The 14,080-nt window shown below is 38.1% G+C and overlaps 1 long non-coding RNA gene across 1 annotated transcript in view; it reads right to left on the reverse strand.

The window, feature by feature from the left end:
* Positions 1–4,840: 4,840 nt before the first annotated feature.
* The window catches only part of LOC111812064, a 22,988-nt gene continuing 13,748 nt past the window's right edge, over positions 4,841–14,080 (reverse strand). The window contains exons 2-3 of the long non-coding RNA XR_002817659.1: positions 9,468–9,470; positions 4,841–4,854 (exon numbers count right to left, since the gene is read on the reverse strand). This is a non-coding gene — a long non-coding RNA (uncharacterized LOC111812064). The remainder of the gene's footprint in view (positions 4,855–9,467; positions 9,471–14,080) is intronic.

A 14,080-nucleotide genomic window follows, 5' to 3' on the forward strand; every position in this document is an offset into this window, starting at 1 on the left:
TATAATTTTATCATAGTAATTTATTATAATTATGCATTATATTATTCTGTTTATGACTTTTAACACACTATTATGTTGAAAAGAGAGAAATTATGCATCCATTATGAGAATATGCATTTTAAAAGTCTGACTGCTTTCTTTTTTTGTGGTGGGGATTGAACCTGGGGCCTCAGACATTCTAGGCAAGTACTCTACCTTGAGCTACATCCCCAGCTCCTGGCTGTTTTCTTGGGTGGCCTATAATTATTTTTTATTTTTGCATGAATATTTTATTTTTACAAAATGAGGATAGGATTGTTGTTTTGAGATAGTCTCTTCTACATAGTTCAGGTTGTCCTTGAACTCCATGTGTAGCCCAAGTTGGCCTTGAAATCAGTGATCCTCCTGCCTCGGCCTCTTGAGCACTATGCTTACAGGTACATGCCACTATGCCTAGCCCCAGTATTAGAATTTTTAAATGGACACAAACATTGTAGATATTTATGGGATAGCATGTGATATTTTGGTAATACAGGCAGTGTATAATGTTCACATCAAAATCTATGATTTTTTTTTACATCTTTTTTTTTTTTTTTCCTTCGTTTGGGTATCAGGAATCAAACTCACTACCTTGTACTTGCCAGGCAAACATTGTACTGCTGAACTATATCCCTGGCCCATTTTTATCTTTTTTATTTCAGTACTAGGGCCTTCAGACTGAGCTACATGCTTAGTCCTTTCGTTCTTTTTATTTTGTGGCAGGATTTGCTAAGTCACTAAATTGCCTAGAATGCACTCAAATTTGTGATCCTTTTGCCTCAGCCTCCCAGATTGCTGGAATTATAAGCATGGATTACTGTATTCAGTTTATTTTATTTAGAAGAAAATGAAAAACTGTTACAACTCAGTAAGACTAGGTTTGTCATTTCGTGATTATCAACAGATTATTTTGTTTCCTCGGATGTTTAATCATTGATAACTATGCACAATTTTGTTAACAAATAAAAGGAAAACTGCCTTTTAAATGAGAAAGAGCTAATAGGAAACCCATAAATTATTCTGAAGAAGAGAGAAAGACTTCCTTTCTACTCAGTTGTTCTTGTGGGAAAAATTAGGTCCACAATAAAGTGTTAGAATATTTTAAGAGTAGGCGTTCAAAGTTTGGTTGCATAATCAAATGAGGATTGCTAAAACTGCATATCTTTTGATTTACCTGTGAAAGTTCTGATTCGGGAGTCCATGTTTTGCTATACAGGTTTTTATTTTTATTTAATTATATTTCTTTTTTTTTGTATTTTTTTATGGAAGGGTTTACAAGGTATTCAGGGTCTCAGTACTAGATTGAACTCATAGTGATCCGCCTGTTTATAGCCTCCCAATTACAGTGCACAGCACCACACCCAGTCTCAATTGCTGTCTTAGCCATGTGACTGGGGCCGTGGCCACGGCAAGCCCAGGGGGTCAAACCCTGGCCGTTGCTCCTGCTTGCAGGCACTTTAATCCACTGAGTTATTTGGCTGGCCTTCTTTTTGGTTTTTTGAGATAGGGTCTTGCTATGTAGTTTAGCATGACCTTTAACTCACTATGAGTAAGGTACAGGCTGGCCTCAAACTCACAGGGATCTTCCTGCCACCACCTCTTAAGTACTGGGATTATGGGCATGCGTGCCAGCTTTTGCACACATTTTTAGCAGCCCTGAAACCTCTATTGTTGGCCCTACCTCATAATCCAGCCCTAAGGCTGTTTTTCACTACTGTCTTTGTTTTCCAGAGAAGGTTGGCTATGTAATTCACAGGCCCTAATGCAAATTAAAATGTAAGGACCTCTTCAAAAAGCAGGAAAAAAAGTACCACTTAAAGTTACAGAATATAATATGTTTTCTTTTAAAAGTCTTACTGCTGTCAAGCATTGGGGTAGTAGTGATTTACAAATAATAATAAACTATAAGTTGCAAAAAATAGTGTTTTGTGTTTTGGTACCAGGGATCAAACTCAGGACTTTGAGTTTGCCAGGCAGTTGTTCATGCTGCTGAGCTCTCTCCATTGCCTGGTTATAAAGTTTTTTTTTTTTTTTTTTTTAATGAGCAGAATATATTTATTGAGAGAAAGAAAGCTCCTGTCCAAGAGAGGGACAGGAGGGGAGCCCGAGCAGGTGGTTACCCTGGTTATAAAGTTTTTATGGCTTATTTTGTTGATAAATTTGCTTTATTGGGTTGTCACAAATTTTAGTTTTGGCAAGTTCATTTTCATTCACAATAATTGAGAGTGACATCAGTTGCTCTTGCCAAATGCAGCTAAATTTATTTTGGGAAAGATTATAGGCTGTGACATTAGGGTAAGTTTCTAATTGTTTTGAAGTATTAAGTACATTTAGACATGATCATCCTTGCAAAATGTTTTTCTAAAAACATTTAACTTCATATAATTCAGTTTTAGGTAAATTTGAATTAAATTCTAGGTGTAAATTTATACAATATTTAAATATTTCTTCTGATAGTTCTTTTTATATAGAAAGGTCATGTAAGACATAAAAGTAACTTCATGATTTGAATCTAATTAAAATTGTTTATGCATCCTGCTGCTAATGTTCAGTGATAAGTGGGTGTAGTGGCACACACTTGTAATCCCTGTACTCAGGAGGCTGAGGCCAAAGGATCATTGCAAATTCAATAACAGCCTAGACTAACTACCAAGTGAGTTCGAGGCCAGCCTGAACTACATAGTGAGACTCTATCTCAAAAAGACAGAAGGAAAAAAAAATTAAAATTGGGGTAATTGACTACTAATTGATTCTTCCCAAGTTTCATGTTCAGACAGCATTCTTTTCCATTGACTGTGACAGATGTTAATACTTATTTCTGAATCTGTAGACACTTGCTTTGCCGTAGCAAGTTTCAAAACGAGATACTGTATATGTTTATTTACATAATGGATGAATTTAGTCTCCCTTAGTAGACTCTAAAAATATTAGTATGAGAACCGTGTTTGCTTTTCCTTTATGGTATACTAGATGCAGTGTGGAGTACAGAGCTGTTGGATTAAAAAAATAATGAACACATGTGGGAGAGAGGATGAAATGACCCTCAGGAAGAGTGGAGGGCTGGGTTATTTTAAGGCCTCATTTGCATTCATTCATCAGTGCAACTTTTGATTAGTGGTTTTGATATTTTGACTTTTGGTAGTGTGAAAAATCTGATTTGAGAGAGGTAATATGAGGTAGGAAGTGAGATTGTTGAAGATAGTCAACAAAAATACTGACCTTTTTTTTTTAATGAGAGCAAAAGAAGAAACAAAACAATACAGAATTTCAAAACAAGATGCGAAATTAACAGTAGTTATGGGGCCAGGGAGATGGCTCAGTGGAATAAGCGCTTCCCTGGCAAGTGCAAAAGCCTGAGTTCAATCCCCAGTTTTGCAAAAAAAAAAAAAAGGTTATTATATTGCATACAGTTATCTTCAAAGTAGCTGCTGAGATTACCAGATATAGGCATGCAAAATTGATCAGACAATATAAGCACTAATTGTTCCTTTTAATGAACCTAGTACTACAATTGTATATACATTTATATATGTATATAAGTATACATATATATATTTATATATGTATATATTCCCCGCTCCTTCTCTTCTCCTTTCCCTCATTCCAGTTGTTCTTTCCTTTTGATCAGTTTCTTTCCCTTTCACACTATGAATTGTACCTTTCTGTTTGTTTTTGTGGTACTGGGAATTGAATTCAGGACCTCAAGCGCTTATTCTATTGAGGCTTATTTTATTGAGCTATCTCACCGGCCCTCTTTTGGATCTTATTTACTCTTCAGTTTTTTATACTATGGAGACAGTGCTGTTTCACGTGTGAGTCTGGTTTGTTTCAATTATGAGTACAGTCTCTGGTTCTTTCATGTTGAAGGAGAGTAAATATACATTTGAGAGAAGCAGGGGACTACCCCCAAAACAGGCTCAGAATTGTTCTTAACTTTTTTTTTGCAGAACAGGTGAACTCAGACCCTTGCATTTGCCAGGGAAGTGCTTATTCTACTGAGCCATCTCTCTAGCCCCTAAAATTTTTCTTAACTTTTACATTAAAAATTGATGAAAGTTTTATTCTAGTCCATAATGATTGTATGTTTGTAATATAAAATTATTTGCCTTGTGCTTTGAATAAAACTACTAATTTTAGAAGGCTGGTCTATATTTTGTGTTGTTTTAGTAAAGATTAGAGAATTAATCAGAAAACAAGTTGGGTGTGGTGGCACAACATCTTTAATTTCATTTGCATTTTGAGTCTGAAGGATTCCCCTGAGTTTAGCCAGCCTGAACTACATAGTGAGACCCTGTCTCAAAACAACAACAAAATTTTTTCAAAAAGAAAAAGAAGCAAATCAGTAGTAAGATAGTGATCTAATCAAGTGAGGTCTGGAAAATTCCCTACTGCTCTATTTAGTAAGTTCATGTGGAAAGATTATTGGAGCCATAGGATTTGAAGGGCATAGAGGGGCCGAACTATCAGGATCCCTCTTGCTTCCAATAGTGATTGGCTGTGTGGCATTTGTCAGTCAGTGTCTGTTTTTTAATATTGAAAATAGGGCAGTAATATCTATTCCAGGGTCATTGTGAAGATTAAACTAATTTATATAACAATGAAAATGTTTAATGTGTAACACATATTAAGCATCCTATAAAATATTTTGTACTTTGATATAGCAAATAGCCTTCATCAAAGCATAAAAGGTAATTTTTTTTTTCCTCTGCATTTTAGGGAAGATTCTACAGGGTGTTCAGCATCTCACTACTAGATCGGACTTGTAGTGATTCCCCTGTTTACAGCCTCCCAAGTGCTAGGATTACAGGCATGCACCCCCACACCCAGTCTCAATTGCTGTCTCAGTGTGCCCCAGGGGTGGGACCAGCACAGCAGGCCCTGAATCGAACCCCTAGCCCCTGCATCTGCTTGCAGGCGCTTTAATCTGTTGAATTATTTGGCCAGCCCAAGATGAATTTTATAGTAAGCATTCAAATATATTAGTTGGACTAATAAAATTCTAGTAAATGTCTTCTACAATAGTAGTCAATTTTGTGGGTTGATGGAAATGTTCTGTGTTTACCATGTCCAGTACTATCACCACTGGTCACATGTAGGTAATTGAGCGCTTGAAATGCTTCATGGAGCCACATGTAGTAGTGACTGTTTGGGCAATACATGTCTAGAGTTTGGCTTTGTATGTCTTTGCATTCTTCTGAGTCAGAAACATTGATTTACACTTGAAATATGCTACCTTATCAATTCTTCAGGTTGTTTGCATCTAGCCATTAGGTACAGCTTTAACAGGTTGTATCTAACTACTTTTGTGTTTTTCTTGTTCTGTCATCATCAAAACATAATATTTTTTATTATATCTGACCCTATTACCTTCAAACTTTGGATATGACTATGATATTCATTTAAGAAAAGTCCACAGAACAAAGTTGATTAATCTTGAGTTTAACTGGCCTGTCTCGTTCCTTTTTAAGATTGAGGGCATGAAGATAAGAGTTACTATAAGAATTTTTAGGATTCCAAGGGACATCTGATTACCAGCTTTTACAAGATCCAATTCCAGACCCTTTCTCCTTAAAGTAGTGTCAGAAATAGCCCAAGCCATTCCTTGAGTTACCCAGGAACTCAAGGCTCACCTGACTGAAACTACCAACAGAGGGAATTGTTTCATAGGAATAGAATTACTGCTCAGTGCAACAGGATTTCTCCAGCTCTGAGAAACAAAATGAGGATCATTTTTTGTTGATCCTTAGCCAATCACACTACTCCATATATAACTGGCCTCAGTTCATAATTGTTTCATCCAGCTACTGCTCACTGCAGTCATTTAATTCGGTTTCTATTTAAAACTTTTTCTTAAAATTTGTGCCATATATTAATTTCTATTATAACTAAAAACAAGGACCTGGGGGTAGCTAGGGATAATTGTAATTACAGGGTTGCTACCTATGGCAAGCTTCTTCTACTGTGAGGCTCTCAAGGAAGACCCCAGCCATCAGATGACTTGGTGTAAAATAAATTTAGCAACTTAAGAGATTGCAAAGATAGCTATCTGAAGGGAAACAGAATAAAACTAAATATATATGCTTCACAGTCTCACATCTATTTTTATGTGTTAAGTGGTTTCATTTAATAATGATTTCTAGGTTTCAGAATATATGTGCTTTACCATATATCTTAACATCATTTCAAGAACTTTTTTTTTTTTTTTTTTTTTTTTTTTTTTTTTTTTTTGTTTTTTGAGACAAGGTCTCACTGTGCAGTTCAGGCTGGCTTTGAGTTCATTCTGTAGCTCATGCTAGTCTTGAACTGCAGTGATCCTCCTGCCTCAGCCTTCCGAGTGCTGGGATTACAGGTGTGGGCTGCTGTGCATGACTGAAGAACTTCTTTTTTATACTAAGTGATTTTCTTTCTTGTTTCTTTTTTTTTTTTTTTTTTACTGCAATCCTGAGAATTGAACTCAGGACCTTGTGCTTGCCAGACAGTCACTTATGCTGCTGAGCTATATCCGTGGCCCTGATTTTATTCTTTTCTGACTCATCATTGTTAATGTATAAAAACACAACTGATTCCTTTTTTTTTCCCTGTTGGCTCTATTTCCTGCAATGTTGCCCAGTCAGACATTAAGTGTTTATCCAATATTTGTGCATTTCAACTGTGATATTTTGGTACCTACAGAAAATGATTTCAGGGGCTGGGGAGATAGCTTGGCGGTCTAGCTCTCCTGCCTGGCAAGTGCAAGGACTTGAGTTTGATCCCTGGTACCACAAAAAAAAAAAAAAAGAAAGAAAGAAAAGAAAAAGATTTCACCTTGTTTATTTACCAATTTCAGATGTAAACTGGGATCTTCCTCTACAAATCATAAGATCAGTTACAATTCTGACAGCCAATTAAACATGAAGGGAAATTTACTTTTTGTTCAGAAGAAGGCAAGAGAACTAACTCTTGGAATACCGGATTTCCACACAGTGAGGAAAGATTCTTTGAGAAAGAGGGAAAAGGCAGGATTTTAGTTTAACGAGGTGGAAAATCATGTAACTTATGTGTTAGGGGTTTAATTCCATCTACAATACAATGGAAGATGTCATTGAAACTACCTGTGGCTTGGAAGAATCAGGAGTTCAGAATTTCCATCCTGAACAGTGAAACCTAAGGCCATCATCAGCACACTAGTGCCTTTACCATCACTGCTGCCATTTTGTCCTAGTGTCATTTTCTTGGTGAACAGTTTTTTTTTTGTTTTTTGTTTTTGTTTTTTGTTTTTTTTTCAGAACTGGGGATTGAACTCAGGCCCTTGCACTTGCCAGGGAAGTGCTTATTCCACTGAGCCATTTCCCTGGCCCCAGTAGTTGTTTTTGTGGTCTTGGGGACTCAGCCCCAGGTTCTGCACCGCTAAATTTTAAGCCTAAGACTTTTTACATTAAGTGTTGAAGCAGGATTTGGCTAAGATCCTTGAAATTGACATTCTCAGAGATGACCCACATATAGGACTACCATGGTACATGGAGATAAAATTGAGACTGCTATCCATTTTTGACAAGATATTGAACAAAGATAAATTATGTATCTTGAAAAAGTCTTGGTACTGAAAATGGTAATTATTGATATTTATGTTTTGACCTTGCACCAAACTAAGCTTTTGGAAATTATTGCTATGCCAAACTTACTGAAGGTCACATTGTGGAAACAACCTTTTGAGATAGAGATTTCATCCCCATGGTTGGATTCAAATTCTTAAGTTCAAGTTCTCTTCCAATCTTGGCCTCTTGAGTACACACCATACCTGCCTTGGGAAATTTTAAAAATAATTCTCATTTAAAGAACACATTTAAAAGAACTCAAGCCAAGTGTGGTAATGTTCACATGCAGTCCCAGCATCTTGTAGGCTGAGGCAGGAAGATCACTGGAGTTCCAGAAGAACTTGGACTACACTGTGAGTGCAAGGCCAGCCTGAACTACAAAGTAAAACATGGGGGGGATGAGGGGGGAAGAATACTTTAGATATATTGTGGTGCTGGGGATTGAACCCAGGGTCTCACCAGAATGTCACTGACCTACACACCCAACCTGACCAATAAGTTAAAGAAACAGCCTTGGAGATTTTCAAATAGCATTTTGTGGCACTTTACAGGAAAGTCATATATGGAAGGAAATACTGTTTAAAGTATTAAAGCTATATCTCTGAGGGACCGGGGAGATGGTTCAGTGGAATAAGTGCTTCCTGGCAAGCGCAAGGGCCTGAGTTCAACCCCCAGTTCCCAAAAAAAAAAAAAAAAAAAAAGACTACTCTTAACATTTGGGGGCCCAGCCCTAGCTCAGTTCTTTAAGTGGCTGCTTCCACAATGCTGGCAGCCTCAGTTTGCTGTAGTTCGATCCCCACAACACTCCAGCCATGCCAAAGTGCCCTGAAGGCATTCAAGGAGCGTGGGGGGGGGGATATTCCTTATTCCATTCTTTGGGGCTGGTGCGATGGCTCAGTGGTCTAAAGCACCTACTTAGAACAAGCTTAGCCAAGCACAGGGACCACGGTTCAATCCCCCAGCACCACATGCCAGCCAGCCCCGCCCCCTGGTGGGCTGAGCTGGCCACAATATACAAAAAATATATAAATAAAATTAAAAAAAAAAAAAAAAGCTATATCTCTGAAGGTGAAAATAGTGTCGTGTATCAGAAATTAAGCTTCTTACCAGTGGCACAGTGTGTCACCAAAACATAGTACTTTTGAAAATATCGGTGGTGCAATATTTTTTTTTAAATTTAATTTAATTTATTTATTTTTGTGGCCAGCTCAGCTGACTCTGGGGGCGGGACTTCCACGGCATGTGGTGCTGGGAATTGAACCGTGATCCCTGTGCTTTGCCTAAGCTTGTCTAAACAGGTGCTTTAGACCACTGAGCTATCTCTCCAGTCCCAGTGGTGCAATATTAATGAAAAGGGTAAACATATAGCCTGATTATAAATAATTTTCATTTTTTAGACTGATCAAAATAGAATGATGAAAATGATTTTTTTTGGTCACCTTTGTATAACATCCCTACTTCTAACATTTTCCCCATTACAGACTATCTGGAGAGATTATGTTTTACACTGACATAAAAGTTGAAAGAATACTATTACATATCCTTTTAGCAAAGCAGTTTAGTCCAGGTTCTTGTCCCAGAATTCTGAGTAATACAGTAATTTTTGCATAATGACTGACTAGATGACAATTCTGTGTTTCTTTTTTGTTCTTGGAAATACATTGTTCATTTACTGATTTTCAAGTTTGAGAAGATTCGTCTGGGGCAAGGTTTTGTAACTGTCGGTCCGTATGGGCATTTGGGGCTGACTGATCCCTGTTGACATGGATATTTAGCAGCATCCCTAACTTTTGTTCACTGGTTGCCAGCAACACTCCCCAGTGTGACAACCAAATATGATTTCAGACTCTGCCAGATGTCCCTAGGGTACAAAACTGCCTTAAGAACCACTGCTTTAAGATACGCATCATTTGAAGACTCAGTCTGAGCTTTCTCCTATGTGATCATTTGGTAAAACTACTCATATAGGAGTAAGCTTAGATGGTTTTTGTTGTTTTGTGGGGTTGGGCTAGGATCCAAGGCCTTGTACATGCTAGGTGAACTTGCAGGGATACTCCTGCCTCTGCCTTCCTAGTGCTGAAAGTACAAATGTGCTGCCATGCCCGACTCCTAGATACATATTTCTAAGCAAATAGTTATTTTTTTCTCAGTCCTCCAACCTCTTTTGCTTTTTTTTTGAGACCAGGTCTCTCTGTGTAGCTCAGGCTGGCTTTGAACTCATTATGTAGTCCAGGCTGGCCTCAAATTTGTAACAATCCCCCTGTGTGCTGGGATTACAGACATGCACCATCATGCCTGGCCATTCTTCTTTTCATATTGAAATTTTCATTTTCACTATAATTTGAGCAATATTTTTTTTTCTTCTGATTTTTTTTTTTTTACAAACTTAAAATATTTTAATACCTCCAGAAGTAGCATATAGGAAATAACAAAGAGCATAATTCAAAAGGCAAGAGAAGTTGCAGTATGCTCCTGGATGAACAATAAAGAGCTCTCAATATGATAGTTATGCAGGACTATATAAAAGATATATTAGATGAACCCTTATTTCTGTTTGTTATTTTGCTTGACATTTACTGGGGTTTTAAAATTCAAGGTTTAATGTCCCTCGGCAGTTTGTGGATTTTCATTTTTCTGGTTCCTTTTTTTTTTCCCATTGAGACTGCATACTGTGTGAGGCAAGATCCTACCAATGCCTACCGATGCCTACTTGAAGTGGAACTGAAGTTCTGAGAGGGGAGGGTGAAGAATCTTGGATGAGGAGATATCTATAGAGGTCAGCCACCTGATCTGAAGAGAGCAGAAAATGGCCTTTCACTTTACCCTCCAAGATCTTCACATTTGTACCTTTCTGTGCCTTTCAGTATTTTTTTTTCCAATTTTCTTTTTTTTAAAAATGTATTTATGAAATTTTATTAAATCTTTACAATCATTTGTGAACTTTAAAGATGTTGACTCATAGAACACACTGCACACAATACCTTAGACAAAAAAATTCTTAAGCATTTTCTTTAATTTCTTTAATTTTACCATTGCATTCATACCATGGTTCTTAAGTGATACAACAGCTTTTGGGATGTGGTGCTTTTTTTCCCTAAAGTCATCAGTTTATTGCAGTAGGTCCAAGTTTATTCTAATGTGTTTGTATGACCCAGGATAGTATGTTTGTGTTACATGCTCACACACACTTGAGATGTGTTCTACTGCTTGTTAGGTGGTGTGTCCTGTATCAGTCAGATCCAGTTAGGTTGTGTTCAGTTCTTCTATATTCTTAAGTGCTTTGTATATATACTTATTCTTTTACTGAGAAAAGGATGTTAAAACCTCTAAAATTGTGTATTAGTTTGTTTTTGTGTTGTGTATTTTGAAGCTTTAAATGCATAGACATTTAGGATTAATGTCTTCTCAGTGAACTGGACCTTTTACCATTAGGAAACGGTATGATGCTAATATAGCCACTCCAGCTTTCTTCTAGTTTCTGCTTAAATATTGTGTATTGTCCCCATCCTTGTGCCTTTAGATAGTATGGGAATTCAAATTCTTGTGGACAGCAGGTAGCTGATTTTTTTAACCCTGAGTAGTCTTTCCCTTGGTGTGTGCTTAGACCATTACATTCAGATATTTAGATTTAGTTCTGCTATCCATGTGCTGTTTTTCCCCCCATTTACCTCTGTTGCCTGCCTTTAGTTTTGGGGGTTTTTTAGTCCTGAGTATTGAACTCATGTCCTTTGCACTGATCTGTATTCCTGCTCTTTTTGAGACAGGGTCTTGTTAAGCTACCCAAGCAGGACTAGGACTTTCAACCTTCTTGGCCTCAGCTTGTCTCAGTGTTGTGTTACAGGTGTGTGTGATTGCCTACCTCATTTGAAGGCTTTTTATTCCATTGTACCTGACCTTCTGAAATAGTAGACTTAATTTCCTATAAAAGTTTTTTCATGGTGCCGGTTTTCTTTTCAGAGTGCCTAAAATGATTTTTTAAAAATATTTATTTATTTATTTATTGCATGTGTGGGTGTGTGTGGGTGTGTGTGTGTGTGGCCAGCTCAGCCCACCAGGGGGGCGGGGCTGGCATGTGGTGCTGGGGGATTGAACCGCGGTCCCTGTGTTTTTGCTTAGCTTAGCTTGTACTAAGTAGGTGCTTTAGACCACTGAGCCATCTCACCAGCCCCCCTAAAATGATTTTTAGTCTGTTGTGTTTTTATCTTTTTAAATTGCAGTATATTAATGTATACATTAAAATCACAAACTTGAGGTGTCCAGTTTTTTTTTTTTTTAATTTTATGTAAGGGTCTACAGGGTGTGGTCTACAGGGTGTTCAGGGTCTCACTACTAGATCAGGCTCCTAATGATCCCCCTGTTTGCAGCCTCCAAAGAGCTGGGATTACAGGCACGCACAAACCACTCCCAGTCTCAGTTGCCATCTCAGGGCACCCCAGGGGGTGAGGCTGGCACAGCAAGCCTGGGGATCAACCGGCCCCTGTGCCTGCTTGCAGGCATTTTAATCTGCTGAGCTATTTGGCCAGCCTTCTTCACATTTTTGTGCATCTAGTATCACCACTATCCTGAACTGAAATTCTGTCCACTTAAACACTGACTCTCCATTGTGTGCTACAAACCAGTTTCCTTTATTCCTTTTGTAGAAGAGATTGAAACTTTCACACTGAGCTACTTGCTCAGCACTTTTTTTTTTTTTTAAACATTTATTTAGTGTGTGTGTGTGTGTGTGTGTGTGTGGCCAGCTCAGCCCACCAGGGGGGCGCGGCTGGCTGGCATGTGGTGCTGGGGGATTGAACCGCGGTCCCTGTGCTTTGCCAAGCTTGTTCCAAGTAGGTGCTTTAGACCACTGAGCCATCTCTCCAGCCCCAGAACTTTTTTATGTTTTGGGACACTAAGTGACTTAAGTTGACTAGGCTTTGCTCAAACTTGTGCTCCTCCTGCCTCAGCCTCCCAGAGTGCTGGGCCTATAGGCATGTACTGCCATATTAGGCTCTATTTTATTTCTCTATGACTTTTAAATATCTCTTATAAATGGGATCAGCAGTGATCTTTATTGTCTATCTTACTTAACGAAGTGTTTTCAGGGTTCATATTATAGCCTTTGTCAGTCTCATTCCCTTTTGATGGTAAATAACATTCTATTTTGTGTACTTTTTTGGTATGAGTTGTTGCTACATTTTCATTTTTGTGACTCATTTAATGGCCTTATAAGTCACTGTATGATTATATTACAATGCATTGTAGAAATTCACATTGTTAATTTTTAAATTCTTTTTTAATGGCTGTTCTTTGGGAACAGCTTTGTGGCCTGTGTATGTATATGGGAGAAGTTCTTTAGGGAATATATGCCTAGAAGTGGACTTGTGTGTACCGTGTTCAGGACCAGTTCCCAAGTGAGTATTCCATTTTAGGACACCATGAGAAATTTATAATTATCTTTGGTAACTTCAACTTCCCCAACACTTTTTTGTTTTTGCTTTTGTTTTTATTTTGAGACAGGGTCTTGCTGTGTGGTTCAGGCTGGCTTCGAACGCCTGCCTCAGCATCCCATGTGTTGGGATTACAGGTGTGCATCATTATGCCCCGCCAAACACTTCTTTTTGTGCTTAATTTTTGTTTAATCATCAGCTTGAAATGATGGCTTATGGCTGGTTTACATTTCCATGTTTGTTGGTGTGGTTGAGTATGTTTCTAAGCCATTTTACTATTCTGAATTGTGTAACCTATTGTTAATTTTCCATTTGTCTATTATATTTTGTGTGTGTTTGGATTGGATTTGTCAGTATATTACGAAAAATTCAAATAGTATTTTTTTAAGAAGAAAGTTTATTTTCTTGTACATTTGGTGTTATACTATCCAAGGATGATCATCTAGGGCTCACCATTCTCTTTCTGTTTTCCTATTCTTCAGGGGTGTTTTATGTCTTCTGGGTCTTCTTATGATCCAAGATAGCCATCATACTAGAGAACAGGAAAGGCCATGTGTTGTGTTCCAGCTGGATCACACCTTGAGGGAATCCCTCCAGAAAGTTTACAAGTACCTTATTGCCCAGAACTTAATTCTACAGCTGCTCCTAGTTAGAGAAGAAGGTAGGAGGGCTGGGGAGATAGTTCAGCAGTCTAAGCACCTACCTGGCCAGCCCAAGGACAGGGTTTGATACCTAGTACTGCATGTTGTTCTGGCCACTGAAACTGGGTGTGGTGGCACACACCTGTAACCCCAGCGCTGGGCAGGTTGAGACAGGAGGATCACTACAAGCCCAAGCTGTGTAGCAAGACCCTGTACCAAATAAATAAATAATTGTTTTAAAGAAAAGAAGACTGGGCATGGTGGTGGGCACCTGTAATCTCAGCTCTTAGGTGGCTGTAAACAGGTGGATCACTATGAGTCTGATTTAGTAGTGAGACCCTGAACATCCTGTAGACTCTTCTGTAAAAATACAAAGAGAGAGAGAGAGAGAGAGAGAGAGAGAGAGAGAGAGAGAGAGAGA

The sequence above is a fragment of the Octodon degus genome, unplaced genomic scaffold (assembly GCF_000260255.1).
Source record: "Octodon degus isolate 3935 unplaced genomic scaffold, OctDeg1.0 scaffold00111, whole genome shotgun sequence".
NCBI lineage: Eukaryota > Metazoa > Chordata > Mammalia > Rodentia > Octodontidae > Octodon > Octodon degus.